The 21,284-nt window shown below is 41.6% G+C and overlaps 1 long non-coding RNA gene across 2 annotated transcripts in view; it reads left to right on the top strand.

Moving 5' to 3' along the window:
- Positions 1-15,953, top strand: part of LOC123285818 (uncharacterized) — a 28,307-nt gene extending 12,354 nt beyond the window's left edge. The window contains exons 5-9 of one of the 2 annotated variants that reach the window (XR_006527817.2): positions 3,810-3,869; positions 7,390-7,524; positions 10,733-10,882; positions 14,236-14,457; positions 15,601-15,953. This is a non-coding gene — a long non-coding RNA (uncharacterized lncRNA). The remainder of the gene's footprint in view (positions 1-3,809; positions 3,870-7,389; positions 7,525-10,732; positions 10,883-14,235; positions 14,458-15,600) is intronic. The other variant, XR_011501812.1, reaches the window with a different exon arrangement.
- Positions 15,954-21,284: the final 5,331 nt, after the last annotated feature.

Here is a 21,284-nt window from a genome sequence, read left to right as displayed (position 1 = left end):
TCAAACAGGGGTCACCATCCATGACGTTTCTGAGGTGCCTGGTTTATCTGGAGAACATTAGTCATGTTGTGGCAACAACAAGCCCACAAGTTCATTTCCAGATATTTGGGTAAATAGACAGACAGGTAGAAACAGATATAGTGATGGAGATGGAGATGGTGATGGAGATAGGGAGGGAGACAGAGAGAGACACAGAGATAGAGATAGGTGTATCTAGTGGAGATAGCAACATTGGCAATGTCCCTAAAGGAAGGTTTTTTTTTGAGTAATTGTCCAAGTTATTCCATACAAGGGGATAAACACAAAAGTAAAATTTAATTACAGGTACTAATAATTAATCTCACTGAGTCCTTGCTCTACACCAGACTTGATGCTAAGCATTTTGGACTTAGAAACCTCATAATTCTCACAACAGTCACTGGAGTGGGTGTTACATCGCTGGAGATGCTCAAGTCCACTCCTGTCCTCTGACTCTAGCGTTTGGGGTCCTACTTGGTGGTTTATGTGGTCTGTGGAAAGGCCTTTTTTCCCCCCTATGTTTGCCATGACTGTCAGTTTCTCTCAAGGCTCTGGAATTTAAAGTCTGGTTACTGGATTCAAACAATACTATATCCATTGGTTCTTTGATAATTCTTTTTATCTAGGCTAGATTTGTCTTTCCTTAGGGCCAGGAAGCTTCATGGATTCAATTTATTTAAAACTCTGTATCTTGTCTACATAACTCTTTCTACTTACTACCTGCTAAATAGGGCCTCCCATAGCACATAAGACTCCTTTTTACTAATTAAAAAAAAGACGCACCCCTAGACAGAATTAGAAAAAGGCACTCTTTCTCCAGGCTGTTGCAGCCCTGCTCCCGGCTGTAGAGGGGGGTGGGCAAGAGATGGGATTTTTGTCCCCACTGGTGCCCCCTCACCCAGGCACCCTTGAGCAGGGCACGTGGTAGAACAGACACACACTACCACTCAGTGTGTGTTGCAGAGGAGTGTCATTATATGTAAATGACACATCTCATCTCTTTCTTGTTCTGATGTTGGAGGGAGGCACTAAACTTACAGACTTAAAATGGTTTCCTCCAGTTTGGAATGGTCTCTTTCAGGTTGATTCAGTCTCTTTTGGTACAGTCTTCATCTTTTCTGTTCCTCTCTTCCTCCTCTTGTCCCAAGATGACATCACTACACGTGGGAGGAGTGTTAGTTTTTATAGTCTCCTCCTGCCACTCTCTGTGTCCTCACTGACTTCCAGCCCTTTGCCCTGCTGGTCTCTGGGATTTGGCCTCTTCCTCTGAATTGGCTGGTGCAATAACCAGACCTGAACCCCACCAGTGATTCACACCATGCCTTGGGATATGAAGTTCCCACCCTGCAGCTTCTCATCCTCATCCTGAGCGTGCTGCGTGTGCTGGACCCCTCAGCACTTCTCACCCTCTTAGAGACCCCGAGACGTGTTTGGATCTGCTATATGTGCAGCCTGTGGGGAAAATCAGTGCTGGTTTGGGATCGTCTTTGCAAATACCTTCCACTGTTGATGTTGTTCTACCATGGCCTATTGGGGAAGCTTGAGATCAGCCAGCTGTTCTCACATTCTCTCTCCATCTGTTTTGGGTTTATGTTGAAGTTTCTATTCTTCCGGAATAAGACCCTCAGAGACAAGGGAAGCAGAAGTCCCTTCACCTGCTGTCTCCCCACCATCTCTCAACAAATCCCAGAAAGAAGTACTTCCCCTTCCTCTTGAGGTGGATCCTAACTTCGCTGACATCACACCCCCAGTTTTCTGTGTCTAGTACCGCTAGGAACATTTGTATTCCCAGTTTGTGAGGCTTGCCTTTTGACCTATATATATAAGAGATTTGAAAATTTAGAACATCCCTTCCTTTTTCAACTAAATCTGACTTTCAAGTCCATGATCCCATGATTAAGTCAAAAAGTGAGCTTGTTCTGGGCACAGCCACTGTCTCCTCCCACGGGTGGTAAATCTCATAGTTTGCCTAAGTGGAGGAAGGGCTACAGGTGACACCTCATGTGGAAGAATAAAAATGAGCTGGCTACAAATTTCGAAAACATTGTGCTCATCACACATTTTGATTGTTTACTTAAGTCCAGGCCATGGGGTTTCAAGCCCTCCCCATGTTGTACCCTAACCATGATATTTCCTGCTAAAGGAAGTTCATGAAACACAGAAGATAGGTGATTTTCATAGCCTTTCCCCTCCACTAGGGAGAAGGCTCCTAGGGTAGACTGGCCACAAAGGGACCTCTATCCGCTATGCGCCTCAGGTGACCATTAAGCCATGGCTTCTTGAGTGACTATTCATTTGTTCCTTACCAGGATCTGCAGGGCTGGGCAGCAGGTCTACGAAACCCATCTTTGTCCACAGATGCCAGAGTATATTCTCATAAAGTTAACAAACACTAAGGGTATTTGAAGTGACCCAATAGTGTAATTGAAACAACATGGGCTATTTGTTTAGACAGATTACGGCCCTTCTCTAAGCATCAATTCTGTCTTCCGTGAAATAAGTTTACTTGCGGGGTTTTTATGATGATCATGTGAGCTTCTGAACACATACAACATCTAGCACATTATCTCACAGCCACTGGGAGCTAAAAAGATATGAATTCCAATTTGTTCATTACCGGCACCTTCAGCCTGAGCTTTTCACTATTACTACAAATCCCTGAGAAATAAAATAATAGGCCTTACCTTCTTTCTGAGATAGTCAAGCCGTTACAACACACAGTTTGTAAATAGGAATCTATGTCAATAGGACATGATATCAAACCAGACATTTGGGGGCACAGCTACTGGCATCTGTGGGGGTGCAATTGATAGCCGTTAGACTCTTCTTCCCCTTTTCTTTGATACTGACACATCGACCTGAGAAACACAGGAAGTGCTGCAGGCTGAGGCTGAGGCCTAGACAGGGTTGACGTCTGGACTCAGGACCGAGCTTGCTCCGTGTTGGGAAGGATGTGGTCACAGTCATGATAAGGGCTGTGTATGCTTATTATCTTGGCTCCAATGATCCTGTAGGCTTCCAGGGGCAATGTATTAGGTCACTATGTCTTCTTCTGTGAATTTTTTATTAAGGACTAAAGAAGGACAGACAGAATTTTATGTACCTTATGGGTGCAGTTTTTTTCATGTAACTGACTTTGAACAAGGTTTTCTTTTCAATTCAATTGCTGATCTTCAAAAGCCTGATCTGGTGTCTGTCAATACCTGTATGTGTATGAAGTTATATTTGGATATCCTAGAGTAAAAGTATATGCTCCCTTTCTGCTATTGAAATAAATATTTTAAGTCGCTTCAATTGTGTGTATCCAATTTTAACTTTAAATGGAAGAATAGTATTTCCAAAACAAAAACCAAGATTATCACAAGGTAGAACATTAATTTTTTAAAATTCGTCAATCAATTTGAGAAATAGAGGAATAAATTTCCACTCCCAGAGTAAAAAGCAGATGAATATTTGTAGCCATAACATCCTGTCTGCCCAGACTGTGTGCCCCCAAAGAAGGAAGGCAGAGGAGATAGAGAACCTGGAACAGGAGGAGGAGGGAGCCTCCTAGAATGCTAGCAGAAGAAATGGGCGCTCAGAGCCCTGAGCCCAGATCAGTGGTTTCTGAGGTTACTAATCGGTCAGCACCATATGGAAGCTTGACTCATAACTATATGACACCAAAATAAGCAGTCCATTTACTAAGCTAAAAGTCATTCATACCTTGTTATCTTTTTAGGTCTTAGAACATTTTAGGAAGATTATTTATTATTATTGTTTCATCAAGGTTATCTTATTGATTTCACTAGGAAAGTTGGTCAAAGTTACCCAGTCTGCTATGATCTGAAGACACCTTTTGACTTTTCCAGGTAAGTCTTCACTGGTCTCTCTAGCCACCAACCCTCAGGACACAGGTCAAACACCTCCATGACTCCTCACACAGACCTCTGCTCTGGTCCCCTGGTGGCCCAGGGCCTGGGGAGTCCCCTTGCTTGGTGTGGAGGTGGGAGTGCTGCCTCCTCACATGTCCTCACTGGGAGAAGAGAGAGGTTACCAAGACACTGCCAACAATGCTCTTTGAGAAAGTCTCTGCAGAATCAGTGTCCCCAAGGATTCTGTAAACTCCTCCTGTACCCAGGCTAGATGTAGTTCATGGCCAAAGGTTGGAGTTATCAATTCTGGCCATCTCATAGCAAGTCTTTCAGAAAAGTAGCTTGCCCTGGGTTTCTCAACTTTGGCATTGCTGACATTTTGAGCTCAAAACTTCTTTGAGATGGGGTGCTGTCCTGTGCATTGTAGGATGTTCAGCAGCATCCCTGCCATCTACTCACTAGATGTCTGCAGCACCCCCAATCCATAGTGACAACCAGAAATATCTTCAAACATTACCAAGGCCCCCTGGAGGGGGGATTGCCCCCAGCTAGAATCACTGATCTGGTCCCTTTTGTTATGGATGCAAGCATACCTTGTGACTGTCGCCTTACACTTAGGGCTCAGCCGAGACTGGGAGAAAATGAAACTCTCATTACATATCCAGCACACGAAAGTTCTATTCACTCGTGAGCAATATCATTTAATATCTGTAGCATCTTTTCTTTTCTTAAGGGTTTCTCTCCCTCTTCTGAGTCTATATAACAGCAAATAACTCCATTACTTAGTTAGCGTCTGGCACTTCTGCCTTGCTTGACCAGTTGTTACCTGTTGCTTTCCTATATCCTGTGCTAAATTTCATTTTTCTACATCAGCCTTATGTTTTAGTCATTGTTAAATCCCCCTACTGCATCAAGCATGATGCATTCCCTACATGAGCACTCCTTAAATATTGGTTATCGCTAAGAGATAGTTCATATTACAGATCTCATTGGAATGGATAAAAGATGTTAAAATGAAACTTTAATCCTTTACTTTCACATAGTATCTACAATTTCCAAATCATTTACATCTATTAGCTTACTTTAGCTAAATGACGCTATTTTGAGGCGGGAATCAAGTCCCAGAGGGGATGAGGGTGTAACATAACGCCCCTCAGGTAGTAAATGGTAGAGCTGGAACCCCAAATTATTTCTCTTATATCGAGTCCACACAGTGTACTATAGAAGAGAGCATGAAATCATTCAGCGCTGCTTTTCATCCCAATTCTGCTTTTTATCAGTTTGCTTTATTTGCCATCTAACACTCAGCATCTTCAACTATGTAAATGAAATAAGAAAACCTATCTCCCAGCATCAGTTTAAGGAAGGTACATAGCACAACCCCTGGCGTAACACGGGAGTTCAGTGGACCCATGACCTTCACCACTTTCCTGTTGAAGCAGACTGAGCTGAACACAGATCTACTGTTGGGAGGCCTATATGGGATTAGGGGTACGCTCTTTATGTTCCTTGACTTGAATGATATCAATGGCATCTCTAGACAGAACTCCCCAGCATGAGGTGCTGTGGGGTCTCATCCCTGCCCTCCTAGAAGATTCTCTGTGGGTGGAGCTGCATGACCAAGTCTGTGAAGCAGCCACACTCATCCTCCTCTTCAGAGAGATCCCCCACATCCCCTCTCACAGCAAACATGGGCAAGGAGGGAACTGGCTAAAAATGTCCTATTTTTCCCGTACCCAAAGTATTAGTGAAAATTAATGACTGGAGAGTTTGATTAAAAAAATAATAAAGATCTATAAATAATAACATATTTGAAAATTTGGGATGCTATTTTCCCGAGATACGTCCTTTCAGTGTCAGAAAACTTGATTACAATAGCAATTTTACTAATCCTTCTTACTGTTTCAACCAGGATGTCTGTGATAAAGGTAGACTTTCTTGTGTTCTTATTTGGCAATATCTTTACTTGAATCTTCCGGTTCCATGAGGCTTTATCAATGTTCCATTAATTTCTACCTTCTCAGAACACTTATGTACTACATGAAATCAAGGAATCATTAGTTTAATTCTTTATTTCCCTTGAGGTGAATACATAATGAATAGCATAGTGCCAGACCTATCATTATTTACTCAAATATTCTGTTTGATTGATTAATGATGTTTCACCCAATAAATTAGAATTCTCTGTTTCAACCGTTTCCATTACAGGACCACATTTCCTACTTGGGTACATTTGTGGCAACATATTCTGCATCTTCCTGAATATACAGAGCAGCCTGTCCCCCCTCCTCTTCTTTTTCCTTTATTTCAGTTCTTCCTGGATATGTGCTGTGTGGTGGGAAAAGCATGTTTTAAGGACATTCATACCCGCTTCAAATCCCTTCTCTGCTGCTAGCAATGCCGTGTGATCTTGGATGCTACAGTCTCTCTCTGAGTCCCAGGTTCCTCATCAGAAACAGGCCTCAGGCTGTACCAGCTCCTCCCAGCATCCATAGAGGAAGCAGAGCATAGTGGCCATCCTAGCCAAGGCTGAAGTTTGCTCTTTCAAACATCTGAGCTCCAAGAGGCTCTTGGGAGGAACATTCATCATGGTGGACTCCTCTCTGTGTCTCATTTATACCCTCTTACACAGGTCCAGGTCACAAATAATAACAACCAGCACTAACAGTTATTGAACACTTAGTATGTGACAGGCATGGGTCTAAGGTCTTTACATGGATTAACTCAATGAAACTTCCAGCGCCCCTCTGAGGTAGGACACTTCCTACACCCCTTTAACTGATGGGGAGACTCAATCTCAGAAAGTTGAACTGGGTAGCTTTATGTCCTGTGTGGGCACCTATATATTGGGAAAAAAGGGATATGAAAGGTGTAAAGGAACCCACTCAACCACAAATATTTGTACTGTACACAGTAAGTCAATTAATGCTCTGTAGAGATGTCTCCAAAATGCCACCAAAAACCCTTGATTCACTTCTTGAATTTTTACATATGGTGGCTGCTTCCTCCATGAACCTCTTCTCCCTAACCTGCGGACAATGATCACCTAGTCACCACAGGCCCTGACGCTCAGGTTCTCCTCAGTAAGGGGATTCCATTTCTCAGCAGCTCTCAGGCTGTTACCAGTGTGGTTGGGGGTGTGCCCAGGAACACTGCAGATTCTGCACACAAAGTAGTCAAACCAACTTCTCACATGTGTGTTCTGCTCAGTCTCCATGACTGACCCAGACGTCCTTGACTCTCTCATCCGTTCACTATTATACTCTGTCCTCCTGTATTCAATTAACACTCCCTGGGGCATCAGCAGAAATTCACCAACCATGACCTTGCCATACTGAATCCCTCATTTAGAGAGAGGCCAGCTGGAATGTTTCCTAAATCAAGTGACTGTGAGAGTGAAACAAGTTGGGGCCATTTTTTAGAAATCAAAGTTTAAGAATCTGGCAATGATTACCCTGAAGATGAGATCACTCCATCCGGAAAGATATAGAACTGACATCTAAATATTTCTCTGTAGGATTTTCATGCAGAAAAGAGTGTCTGCAAGCTCAGAGGTTGAAACTGAAATCAAGTGGTATAATTCAGAGAAGATGCATTTTGGGCACTGTTGTTTTCTCCATTTTGGAGATGAGAAAACCGTTACCTAGAAGAGGTAAGACCTTGCTCAAGGTCGCAGAACTCATAAATGGCAAAGCAGGAGTCAGTGAGGGGTGAAGATGGGGTGTAGGGCGGTGTGGAGGTTCACAACAGAGCACTGGGCAGCTCCTCTGGGGAACGTGGACGATGCTGTTCTGTAGGGAGATGAGTGAGGAGCTTGTTCCCCTGTTGGCCACACCCTCATTACCACCAGTTCACAGAGCTCCCTCCTCCATGGAGTCAGGCACTGAGGTGGGGGCAAGAAGGAGAAAGGGTTCTGTGTTATTAGCACAATGGGGAAGATGCAATGAAGGAACAACCTGAAAACAGAGCTAAAGTAAGATTCAGCCCCCTCTACCCTGACCCCTTCTCACACATACTGGGGGGGGTCTTAGCCTCGACCTAGGCCTTCAGTAGAAGGTGGGAGTGCTGGGTTCTTTCACAGGCAGGCATGTCTGAATTAAAAATTCCTCACTGCAAAAACAGAAGCCAAGGGAGACAGACAATGAGTTAATGAATCTGAGGAACCCATTTCCTTCAGATCATTTAGACTTTTCTTTAACCATTTTTACCAATGCTATTAAACTGTACATAAACTTTGAATTTTCAACTGAAAATGTGTCAATTCAGCTTAGACCTCTTCCCCACATACAGCAGCAGAGGGGTTTCCTGTTTGGGGCTTGAGAATGAGTAACACAGATTTTCTTCTCTTTTCTTGCCCTTCCCTTCCCTTCCCTTTCTTTTCCTTCCTTTTCTTTCTTTTTTTTGAGGAAGTTTATTGGCTTTATAAAAAGGTAGTGAACATAGTTATAACTTTTTTAATGATTTTGCATTACTACAGAAATCAGAGCCACGGAACTTTAGCAGTTAAAACACATCTTTATACAGATGAAAGAACAGATGTCCGTAGCAGCTGGAGATCCACCCAAATTTCCATATGGGGTGAGGTTAGGGGAAAGCGGAGGCCAGATGGCCTGATGTATCCCCAGGGCTGACTGCATCATCCTGCATGGAGATTGTCATCTACCACCACGATCTGAGTGGTGGGCCTGCTAATGGACGAGGGCGCCGAGAAGGTGGCAGTATTGTCTCCTGTGCATCTACCCGCTGACTCCTCTGCCACAAAGTGATCGATGGATGGTGGGGCAGCAACTTAGAAACTGGATTTAGGAATTGCTTTCAACCACTTTGTGGTAAATCTTTGGAGAGTCCTTTACCCTTCAAATGATTTGCAGAATATTTTATCTACATATTCTTCAGGAGGGATGGTGAGATTCTTAAATTGTTAGTCTCTAACAGAACTATCCAATAGAAATAAATATGAGTCACTAATTTGAGCCACAATTAAATTTATTTTAGCTGCTGCATTAAAAAGGTAAAAAGAAACAGGTAAAAATAATTTTATGACTATTTTCATTTAGTCTAAGATATCCAAAATATTATCATTTCAACATGCAATCAATAGAGAAATTGTTAACGATATATTTCACTTTTTTTATACTCAGTCTTCAAACTCTGGTTTGTATTTTACACATTCAGTCCATCTCACCTTGGACTATTGGTCTGGCTATGTTTCAAGTGCTTGATAGCTACATGTAGCTTGTGGCTACTGGATTAAGTGGAACAGACTCTCCTCCAAATGCTTCAGAAACGCTGACCAAATGATCTTTACAAAGGTCTCCTCTGACTAGATGGCTCCCTGAGTCTACGCCAGCCTGTGCACTTGGGCTCTTCAGTCTCATCAGGTTGTCTGCAGTGGGCTGGTGGAGGTGGCCTAGAAGAGTCTAGGATGCTGAGGGATGACCCCAGGGCAACCTAAGGGACCCAGGGGTGGTGGAAATTGCCGGGCAGAAACAGCCAAGGGAGTCTGAGTTCTTTTTGTATGGGGGCCACTGTGGCTCATGGGGCTGGATATGGGTCCCAGGCAGTGCAGTAATACATGCCTGCATCATGCTTCTCCAGCATCAGCACTGACAGGGTACTGCTGGTACCGTCCTTGGCCTCTATGGAGGTGATTTTATCCACTTTCAGGACCAAATCCCACAACACATCCGGCTTAAACATGGCCAGTCAGAGAAGTCTCTCAAGGTCCTTGCCCTCCTGGTGGTGGTACCAGTGGATGCAGCAGACTGTGATGTGGGCCATGCCCAGCAGGATTGCCAAGCTACCCGAGAATACCACCACCAATGCTTCCTGCTCCAGCTTCAGCACAGCCAGGTTGCCTGCCGGGGAGATGGCCATGAAGCAGGGGCAACAAGAGTCTCACAAACAGGAGGGCCAATAGCATGGCAAGGTGGCCCAGCATGGCTCTACTTCCTGCCCAGGTAGAGTGAAGCCGAGAGTGACCTTATGGGAAAAACTGCTAAGGCGAGCCACATCTTTGTGTGTGGTGGAGGCCAGTTAAGCGTTTGAGCCACTGCTTCAAAACAAGAAGGTGACTTGCGAGAGAAATGGGGGAAGGAAGGAGTGACTGGAAAGAGAAGAGAGAAAAGTCTGACCACAAGGTGAAGGGAGGGATGATAAATGGTGAGAATTCTGAGAAACACTTAGAGAATGTTGGTGGAATAGTAACAGCAATAGTAGCATTCTTGGATTGGACATGGACTACACTCTAGCAGTATGCTAATTAGTGTATTTTATTGTTTTATTAAATCCTGCAAATAACCCTGTGGGATAAATATTATTATCCTCAGTTTGGAAATGGGGAAAGCAAGGCTGGTATTTTAAATCAGTTTCCCAAGACTGCACATTGTGAAAGATGACATGAGTGGGGCCACATTAAAATGGAGGCAGAGCAGCCATTTCCAAGGATTTTCCTAGCTCATCTTGCTTTCTTTATCCCCCAAACTGGACTAAACTGCTGACATTCTAAGTAGTCAGTAAGGACAAGAATATCCTGTTTGTAAGAAATGTTGAAATTGGACTTTGCTGATGGAGCTGATGACCAAATCACTAACCAATCAACAAAGTACAAGTCCAGCCTTTTGCCTGATAACTGAATCTTAAGTCAATCTATGAAGTACAATCCTAGCATTACCTCATCTGGCAGCAATGAACTCTAATACAACTTACCTCATCTTCTTCCATTTTTCTCATAAAAACCTGAGTCCCTCTCTTGTAAACAGGACACTTATTTGGGTTTCTACCTGAATCTGTTCCCTGAATTGCAATTCTTTGATCCCAAATAAATGTTTTGCCTCTTAAACTGGTTTCTGCTTCTATAGGTTGACATATGGTGTCAGAAGTGGGATATGAAGCGATCTCATCTTTGCATACCAGTGTCTCCTGGAAACAGGTTTGGTATGAACACGAGTCCCCTTGTGTGTGCACCACTTCCATGGACCATCAGCTCTTCCAAGGATGAGTCCACTCAGGTTCTGATCTCCCTCCCTTTTGGCTGAGGTCTTCGTCTTTCTTTGGGATTCTGGGGGCAATAGTCCAATCTGGGGTCAATTGACCAGGCAACAATTGTCTCCAAGCCAAGTCACGTCTTCTGCTGTCTGAAAGGATTTCCCTCTTTGGATCAGTTATGGCAGCTCACAGGTGTTGTCATCTCAAAGGGTTTCTCTGTTTGAGCCAGCTATGACTACTGCCATGTGAGGGTTTATTCCCTATCTGATGAGTGCTCAAATTATGACTTTTGTGTAGTTTGTCCAAACAGCTGTAACCAGGTAACAACCTGGTTCTTGAAACTGGCACAGTTTAGCCAGTGGGTCAGAAGCCTAAGTAACAAACGGGGGCTTGCAACTGGTGTCTCTTTGTCTATTTGTCCAGCTGTGCTTTAACATGGAAATTTCATCTTGTAAAAGTTCCTGAGAATTTCCTCCCTAGAAAGTTCCCGCTGACTTTATATTTAAGAACTATGATCTTTCTTCTTGTAAAGTTTTATCCCAGTGGACTAATAATACTAAGGATGATTTAAAATACAGTGGTCACTTTGGGGCTAGTTTGAACTTCCAAAACTTGTTTTTTTGCGCACTAGATTTGAGAATCACAGACTAGACAATTTGAATGCAATGTTTAATTTTTAAAAAGTCAAATGTGCCACATTCTGACACACCTACTTAAAAACAATGGTTTCAGAAGCTGTAAATATTTAAAAACAACAGCAAGATCTTCCTAAGCTTAGTTTATGTCCTTAGAGCTTGGCTTGGTAACCATCAGGTTGGGGCCCCAAAATATGGTCATACAGAAATGTGGGTTGCACTCCCTTTGCAACCAGAACTGGCTGGGCAGAAATGGGGTTAAACTTCATTTGCAGGTAAGATCCTGCCAAACTTCTGCCAGGCTCAGGGAATTATATTGGCATATAGAATGAATATTCTAATTAGATAAGCCCATTTAAGAAGTGCATTTAAAAGCAAAGTTTTCAATATTCCAAAACAGCCTTGTGGAAAGTTTCATTGCAAAAAGCTAATGAAAAATTAAGATATTAGGAGTACCTAAAAGAAAACACTATGCAAACGTTCATTAAGATAATAGCTTTACAGACACTCTCATAGCTACCTTCAAAGGAGGCCCTGTATGGGCCCCTCACAGAGTTAATAAAACTCTGAGAGATTTTCTGGTAAATTGTTATGTTATTCCTTTAAACAGTCAAGGGGAAACTAAAATTTAATGGAGATGCTTAATACTGCCAGAAATATTTACTGTTCGTCCCAGCTGAAACCTGACAAGATATTTGAAAGGAGTTAGTAATTTATGATGAGAAATTTGGCCAAACTGGAAGCTGATCTTCAGAGACTGACAGGAATTTTTTTTTTTAATAGGACTTCTTTCCTCAGTTAAAATAAGACTATGTACCCAGAGGGAAAGAAGCAAATTAGGGATGGTGTAGTGGACATGCAGATCAATCTATGATGCCATTTAAGTTACAACCCAATTTCTGAGGAATTGAAATCAACTGTCCTTATCTTTAAATCTTTGCAAAACTGGAAATGAAGCTCCTGGAGGAGCTCTCTGGAACTGGAGGCAGTTCATATTTCACCAATTCCCTTTCACCAATCCCCAAAACTTCCCCTATTTAACTCAAAAAGCTTATAACCTCTATGGGAACTGTTATCTAGACCATTACGAGTTTCTAAGACGGAAGGAAAAGAGAGAAACAGCTATAGAAGTACCCTTGCTGAAAATCTAGCATCTTAAGTGTCTTCACAAATATTAGAAGGAAAAAAGCTTTACTCATCCAAGCAGATAAATTTATTTATTCCATCTGTCAGAAACACAGTTTGGATAGAATTATTCTTTTGTAACTAGTAAGCTTTGTATTACTCTACCTCACTCATGGCAGTAAATTTATAACAATAACTATGGACTCTCTATGTACCTGTGTCTATATATATATGTATGTTATATAGATGTGGTATTTTCCTACCTGTGGATGGCGTAATTTCTAAAAGAGCCCTATTTAATTGGCTTAAAACAAGCACTATACAAATTGAGTATACTTTCAAAAATATAATAGAAACTAATGTAAATGAATTTCAGGATCACATGATCTAGGAAAATATTCAGTATTAGAGTTAATTGAAGTTTATTGTCTTTAGAGTTATCATCATTAAATAGGAAATCCTTTGGGTTAATAAAAGTCAAACAAATTCATATTATCTCTGTTACAAAATTTGGCAGCAAAAACATTGAGGGTTGACTTTGTCTAATGTCTCACAAAGTTTTTGTAGGTAATCTAAACATGATTACTGGGAACAAGTAAACTAAATATGTGCAAATAAGATCAAAATGTTTTCAGGTGAACTTTTTAACAATAATTATATGTTATGGTACATGTACTTAAAAATAACTTCAAAATCTTTTTGGTAACTTGAAACCTTAGAGTTTTGCTAAGTTAAGTTAAATGATGGAAATTCATTGAAGGTCTAGATGATTTCTAAGTAAAATAAAACACTGAAACATTCCTTGTTAAACAAGTCTAAGTTGACCTACTTTGGGCCTGTTGCTATGGAAAAACTCAAAGATGTTTGAGCCTGTTAGTAAACATTTCTTTTGCCATATTAGAAAAAATTATGCTATGACAAAATGTATGCTTTCAGTAAAAGAACTTATAAGAAATGGAGACTTTTTGTTAAGAAAGTAAATTTGTCCTAAAGTAATTACATTTCATCAAAATAGTTTCCTGTTTTGTTTCTATCAGTTCTTTTATCACAAAAGCCAAAGCCAAGGTTTTTTTTTTTTTACAACCATTTAACTTTCTGTATTTGCCTGAAAATCTTTGCCACCATGGTTAAATGGATAACTAAGACTTATTTGACAGTGACCTATAATCCTATTGATCAAGTGTTTTAAAACATTTTGATGTTTTTGACAAACTACCCAAATCAAATTCTAAATGAAACTTTTGACCAGGAAATAACTTTGAAGTTTTCTAGAGGGCCTCTGTAACACCTCACCTCAAAGAATTTGTTCTTTCCTATAAAAATGGAGATATTAAACTAATTAGGCTTATTTGGTATGTTATACTACATGGAAAGCATTGTAAAAAAAAATAACGATAAATCTTCTTAGGTAATATTGAGTGGTTTAATGTTAATAACATGTGTTCCAAAAATTATATAAAATTCCCAAAATTCTGATGTCTTGGTATAATGTTATCAATCATAATTCTAGACACTATCTTAGAATGTGTGTCATAAAAATAACCAGGCTTCTTTGTCAATTGCATTATAATGTTGTCTGTTGTAATTTATAGATGGTTATCTTTTTACTTTGACAGTTACTCTAGAATACAGGTTTCTGATCAACTTTTACATCATAAAACCAAACTGGGTAACAAATGACAGAGTCTAACAGAGAAACTGATGGCTTCATAAAACTGCTAACAAAAGATCAAGAACAAGTATTAATTACATGGGACAACATGAGCTGAGGAGGATGCTTTAATGTTTTGTTTTTCCATATTTAAAGAAATCTTTTCTCTTCAGCTATCAACAATTTGGTAAGTTATATCTTTGTGAACAAAGATGGCACATTTAATTTTTCTTCCTACCTGACTCCTCCAGAATTCGGATACTCTCGTTTGTTTAATGCAAACAAATTAGTTTTCTTGTGATTACATTTGGTTTAACAAAATGATGGCAATTATACAGAGACAAATAATGTTTGCACCTTTGTAGATGTTGGATTCTAGCCCTGTCAATTATCTTTGAGGTTTTGTTGTAAACTCGTGGACTGGACTCCCCTGGCCTAGAGTACTACCTTTGGTCTTGCTGAATCTCTGCAGTGCCCCCTGACATTCTGTGGTTCTTTGATCTCTTTTGCTGGCTGCCCTCTGGCATTGCCTCCTATTTCCTGTCTATTCTCCAATTTGGACTTCACATTTTGTTTGTTGTTATAGGAATTCTTATTATTGTAAATTTTTTTCTGCTTTGCATAACTTGATGTTTTAACACCACCACCAGATAGTGGTTGCTCAGTGCTTTGAAATGATTACTGAGGCTTATGAAACTTCACATGAGAAACTTCAAGGAACTGCAGAAGAATTTTACTCTTGAAGGAGCTGGACAGTAGAGCCAGCCTCTGCTCTGGTGCTCTTTGTGCTCAAATATGGCCTAAAGGCTCCTAAGGAAACTGCTTTCCCTCCTATGTGGGACATGACATGAGTCCTCCTGGAAAGGAGGGACCAACGATGCTTTGATGGTTGATCAATAATGTTTTCCAATAGCCTATCAGCAGTGCTTTCCAGTGTTTGATCAGTGATCAGAAAAAAAATTGGGGGGCTGGCTTGGTGGCACAGTGGTTAAGTTTGCTTCTTCAGCTTTGGTGGCCTGGGGTTCACCAGTTTGGATCCTGGGTGTGGACATGGTACCACTTAGCTAAACCATGCTGTGGCAGGCATCCCACATATAAAGTAGAGGAAGATGGGCATGGATAGTAGCTCAGGGCCAGTCTTCCTCAGCAAAAAGAGGAGGATTGGCAGCAGATGATAACTCAGGGCTAATCTTCCTCAAAAAAAAAAAAAATTGATCTTGATGAGAAGGGAAATGTGAAAGATGACAAGATTTGAGCAAAGTGAAAATAGAGCTGGAGCAGCTGTTTCAGAGGAAATTGCCTTGCTCATCTTGTTTTCTTTATCTTCCAGACTGGACCAAACTGCCAACATCCCAAGAAGTCAGAAAGGACAAGAATGTCCTATTTGTAAGAACTGATGAAATTAGACTTTGCCGATGAGCAAATGGTAACCAATCAATGAAGCACAAATGCAATCTCTTGCCTGATGACTGGATCTGAAGCCAGTCTGTGAAGTACAAACCCAGCCTTGCCTCATCTAGCACCAATAAACTCTTCTTTAACACGACTTACCTCACCTTCTTCCCTTTTTCTCATAAAAACCCTGAGCCCCTCTCCTGTAATCAGGACACTATTTGGATTTCTACCTGAATCTCTGCTCCCTCAATTGCAGTTCTTTGATTCCAAATAAATGCTTTCCCTCCTAAACTGGTTTCTGTTTTTATAGATTGACAACCTATGAAGAATGAGGTGGGGATATGGAGCCAGGTCTGGCTGGAGACAAATCTCATGCTTCATTTATAACTTCATACTTGTAGAGCAACAAGGGTGTGGCTTGCTTGGGAGGGAGGGACGAACACAGAGCAGCAATCCCTGCCAGAAAGCCATGCCCACCATCTGAGCTAGCTTTGGAGCATTTTGCCTAGAGGTCCCATTCGAGGGGGATTTAAAATGCCCTAAAATGAGATGATAACTCTGAAGTCTTGGGCAAGTTATGTCACCTCCTTTTCCTCATCTGTAAAATGGGACCTCATGGGGCTGACTGAAGAGAAACAGGATAATGCGAGGAAAGCATGTATCCCAGTCCCAGATGCCTAGAAATGCTCAGGAAAAGGTGGAGATTATTGTTTCACCTCAAAACTGCCGAGTTTCAGTACATGATCTCAGGGGTCAACATAAAGTAGAAATTATAGGGAATATCTGTTTTGGAGAATCAGGGGTGTGTATGTGTGTGTGTTTGTATATGTGTGTGTGTGTGTGTGTGTGTGTAGCCAAAGGAAGAAGCCTAGATTGAATCAGGGGGCAGTGAGGGTGAGGGGACAGGACCGGGTCCTCCCGTTCCAGCACCATATCTTCAGAAATGGTAAGACTGGGAGTTGGGGAGGATCAGCTGAAGAATGCACCTGAAATGAAGCTTTGAGAAATAAAGGTGTTTACCAGAGGGAAAGTGGGGAGGGAGGAGGGCGAAAAGGGTGATTAGGCTCATGTGTATGTTGATGGATTGTAATTAGTCTATTGGTGATGAACATGATGTAATCTACACAGAAATCGAAATATAATTACGTACACCTGAAATTTATATGTTATAAACCAAATACAATTACGTACACCTGAAATTTATATAATGTTATAAACCAATGTTACTGCAATTAAAAAAAAAGACAAATGGAGGTAGCCTAGACTTCTAGCTGAAATGACACCTCTTTTTGCTTATGATAATTATACCCAGGGCCTCCTGGGTATAATTATGCTAATTAGTTATGCTAATTATACCCTGTTGGCCAAGTGGAGGAAGCAGCTGGAAAGGGGATTTGCCCTGGGGAATGAAGTTGTGGGTCGGTCAGCACCGAGTACCAGACCCAGTTCCTGATCGGCTCTTCTATAGTAAAACTGAAAGTCAGACCTCATCATCTATTAGCAAGACTCAAGGCTCAAGCGTCCCAAAATGCAGGTGTGGGAGGAGAGGGAGAATTCCTAACAACCGCCCCCTCCACACACTGGTGCTTGTGGCTGGCCAAATAATTAAAATGACATAAGGCATGTCAGCAGGAGAAAATCAAACAAAACTTAGCATGCGTACACCAGGAATTCACGTAAGCACGAAGAATTCCGAAGGCAGTCGTGCAAAATGAGGTGTGTGTATATATATATATATATATATATATCTTTCTGGAGTAAAGAGAGAGAGACAGAGGTCTGAGACTTCAAAGGGAAAAAAGGCAATTTACAGAAAGATGAAAAGAATTAATATTTGGTAGACAATAAGACCCAGCAGAGATTTTTTGATAAAGGGACGCTTGCTAGATGCCTTCTTGCCCACCACAGCTAGAGTTATCTGTGGTAAGAACTCCTTCTTGGAAGAGGTTCTTCTATCTTAAATTATTTTAGGCACTTTGGGGAAAGATAAAATACTCTTTCTGAGTCTCCTGAGCCTTGACTGTTTTCAGCTTGATATAATCCCTATACCCGAGTGGCACGTCTTGGGGCGGCCTGCCCTGAAGCCTATCACAGGCTTTTGGGTTGTTCTGAATTGGTGAGATGTTAGCCAAATATAAAGCAATAGAATTCTTTGCTAAAAGAGTATTCCAGGGCTATCATTTATACCTTCTGCAGATGTTTAGCAAAGCTATGGTAAATGTTAAGCGGAAAACAAAGTGACAACTGTGGTGACATCTGCATAGCAAAAGGACAGGTAGAAACAGTCTCAATATAGAGAGTGAGCAGTTTGGGGGTGAGAAATTGGGTGAACTGTCTTCTTTCTATTTTTCTCTATTTCCTAAATTTTCACTAATAAGTAAACATAACTTTGGGGGACAAAATCCACAACCATCTATAGTGTCATGAAAATAAATCATATTTCACATTGTCAACATTCAAAACGATGTTTTTCTTAATTATTAGTCATTTTTATTCAATTACTTCTCAACTTAAAGGCTCAAGAACTGTTGAAAATAACCAGCCGTAGATTTTAATGAAGTCTGTCCCAGCCTCCAGCCAAATACTCTTTGCAGTGTGTTCAATTACAAAAATAATGCAATTTAGTAATGAGACTGATGCGCCTATTCAAGGGAACACAACCCACGGACTGGGGAGCACAGCGCCTCACAGGCAGTGGAGCCCTCTGCCCAGGGACTGTGGGCCAATGGAGCTCTATGGAGCCTGAGAAGCAGCGATGCAGAAACAGGCAGGATTAGCCAGGAGGTCAGGGACTGCCTTATAAGGCGAGCAGGTCAATCAGCAAACAAGGAGAGAGTATTCATCTTAAGGTGATTGGCTTGGGTTGCGGATCTCCCCTTATTTAGAACAGGGAAATCATCACAGGTTCTTGGCAGGTGGGGCCTGGCTGGCTGGATAGACTGCTTTTCTGGTCCAGCGCAGCATTTACAGGGACAGGAAAGTTATCGAAGTTCCGATTTGCTGACCTGGTACCTGGGGCAAGAGCGGATCCATCTTGGGCCTAGAAGGTAATTTCAACAGGTGACGTTTGTTTTCCTTTCCTCTACTTCTCTTCCTGCTGTGATATGTCTGTGCTCCTCTCTAAGGGGCCCTTAAAGGTTATACTCATCCAAAAGAGACACATGTATAAAAAACGATAGAGGAAAACTCTTGTTCAGGACACAGTCAAAGAGCAGCCAGGGCCTTCCCTCTCAGCCCTCATGTGGAGTCAGGAGGGTTCTCGTCGACCCCCCTGGTCTCCAGGAAAAGAGAAGCAGGTGTTGCTTGAGGGAGGAGGACTTCCTCTCATCCGGGTCTTCCTGCTGCTGCCAGGACTGACACTGCTCTGAGGGAGCTGAGCTCAGCCAGCCTGGGAGCAGGGGGTGGGCAGAGCAGATCAGACTCAGGCACAGGGGGGAGCAGAGATCCAGGCACTGAAGTTTGGACTTTTACTTTAACCTCTGAGACCCTGGCGACTTTATCTGACCCGGGACAGCGCTCTTCTGGCCATCACCTAATCTGAGAACTCATCGAATTTGACTTCTTCATGTTAGTCACACGGAATCAATTAGATGTACACGTGAGGACAATTATTAGTGAAATGGACAAGCCTGGAAAACCAAAAAGAAGGAAGCCATTGACATATTTTGATGAGAGGACTCTTGATATGATTCTTTCTTTTATCTCCAATTTACATCTCTACAACACTGTGTGTAAACATATTTTCTTAAAAAAATCATTTGTGTTTTATTAGAATTAGCAACCCCATTTTTTAAACTGAGTCATAGGTTTTCTAAGGAAACAGAGAAGCTTAGACACTTAAAGATGAATGGGGAAGCTATCCTACAGGAAGCCTCATTGTTTATCATTACTAAGGATGAGAAAGCAGCTCCCAAAATGCAGGTGACCCCTTCAATATGACAGGACTGTCAGCACTGATGCAGGATCAGAACACCTCTCCATCCTTTCTAGTGTGCGTACCTTTCATGGAGTGAACCTGTCATTTCAAATTCACCAATGTCATCCAGAGCACCCAGGACATGTCAGATGCAGGGCCAGGCATTGATCTCATGTTTACAACCAGTGAAGGTAATGAAACTCTATGAGGCCACACTTGTATTCTCAGTCACCAGAGGAGGACAGTCAGGCTCCCTGGACGTTCCTCACAAAAGTCTCTTTAAAGAGCTGACCAAACACAAGATTTATCAGGTTTGGGAGCACTTCCTTTTAAAGAACATGAAAAGACACCATCAAGTGTCCATTTGTAAGACCAGAAGTAATTCAGAGAATGACACGAAGGTGTACAATAAAGGGATTATGAGAATTTGGTCTGAAGAAATAAGAAGACATTGAGCATGATTTGTCTCAGGGATGTGTGGTATGTCACGAAATAGGAAGAAAGTAGAATGAAATATGCCATTGGCATTGGTGTTGGTGGTGCTGTGGTCTCTTTAGAGGGGGCATAAGACAATACACTGGTGTGTGGGAAGAGAGTATTAGAAATATTTGTATTTGTTTTTATCACATATTTTCCAATTGCTTATTTTTGTGTATGTTTTGTAATATGTGCAATGCATTTCTGAGTTTAACATTACTTTATAAACAAATAAATGTACATATATTGAGGTTTTATTCATGCATAAAATAAGCCAAGAAAATTTTGAAAGAAAAAGCAAAAATGCTTGCTTACCAAAAAGCAAGAATAAGTATAAAGGTGCACTAATTAGAACACTGTGTTCCTGGCACAGGAATAGACAAAATAGAGATTCGACCCCACTTGTAAATGTGAAGTTGTGCATAGACAGTGACTCCACCTCCGCCTGTTTCTTTAGAGACACTGTCACGTGTAAGTGGACAGAAACAGTGGAAGTGAGATAGAGCAGAAAGGGGTATGTGACCTCTGGAACCTTAGTTATCACAGGGGTGGCGATGAAGAACAGGGGGAGAAATGATGGATTAGTCAATAATCTGTGGGAGAAATTGGATCTCCACACTCAGATTCCTACCTTACTCCTGTACACAAAAATTCAATTCAATGCAGATCAAAGAAATAAATGTGCAGAACAAAGCCTTAACACTATTAGAAAAATGTAAACAAGAATACCTTTATGCTTCAAGATAAGGAAGAAACTTTTATAAAGCTGCAAATACATGGTCCCTGGTACAGTAGAGCAAGCTAAAGCCAGTTCATTCAGTGGACAATTCTTCTTGCCTGAGGTCACAGCAGTGAGAAGAAACTGGAGTTTCCACTTGCGGTTCTGGTGGGATTGTCATGGAGAAATGTGATGCCCTGTTAGAGCAGCAGAGTGTATACTAGAGGAGGCGTTTGCGTGTTGGGAGGAAGCCCATGAGCACCTTTCTAGAATGCTTTCTTGTGTCAGGCTGGGAACCGGCCCATTTCAGAGGGAGACAAGTCACCCTATCTGTTCCTGCTGGGACAGCAGTTCTTTAAAATCTATTTGAATAAGAATCAGTGTGGAGGTCACTGGAAAACACACTTTTTCAGCTTTCATCCTAAGATTCTGATTTATTTGGTTCTTGTTACCCAGAACCTGCGCTTGTATTCAAAGTCTCCCAGGTGTTTCTGATGCAGGTGGTCCA

Source organism: Equus asinus, chromosome 1 (assembly GCF_041296235.1).
Source record: "Equus asinus isolate D_3611 breed Donkey chromosome 1, EquAss-T2T_v2, whole genome shotgun sequence".
Classification (NCBI taxonomy): Eukaryota; Metazoa; Chordata; class Mammalia; order Perissodactyla; family Equidae; genus Equus; species Equus asinus.
The sequence above is the reverse complement of the archived record's forward strand: the minus strand, read 5'-3'. Positions and strand labels throughout refer to the sequence as shown.